Below are 454 nucleotides of genomic sequence, written 5' to 3'. Positions count from 1 at the left end.
ATCAGATGCTTAAAAAAAGGATGAAGGAACTAACTGGTGTTCTATGGTAATATATTACACACAAATGGGTATTTAATAATGCCTACAAAGGCCTTCATATTTCCCTAATAATTTCACTTTCCCAATCTGAAAAGACTACTTCATGTCGTCTTTTCCCTCCTCAAACGTCCAACACCACCCTCTTTTGACTCTCAATTTCAATGACCTCACTTTGTCTTTCAATGAGGAAATGTAAGCAAAAGAGATCAATTCTCCCTTATGCTTTTTACCAAACACCAACCTTCTTGAGTCTGTGTCTAGACTCTAGGCCTACTTTCCAGTTATGATGGAACTAGTCCTATCAAGGGCTAACTTTTTCATCTGTGCTACGGAACCCATACTACTAATGTCTCACCAATTCCAGAAATCAATTCCTGCAATTACCCTTTTTATTTTATGCATCAATTTCCTCCTA

This window comes from Lynx canadensis, chromosome B4, assembly GCF_007474595.2.
Source record: "Lynx canadensis isolate LIC74 chromosome B4, mLynCan4.pri.v2, whole genome shotgun sequence".
Classification (NCBI taxonomy): Eukaryota; Metazoa; Chordata; class Mammalia; order Carnivora; family Felidae; genus Lynx; species Lynx canadensis.
The sequence above is the reverse complement of the archived record's forward strand: the minus strand, read 5'-3'. Positions refer to the sequence as shown.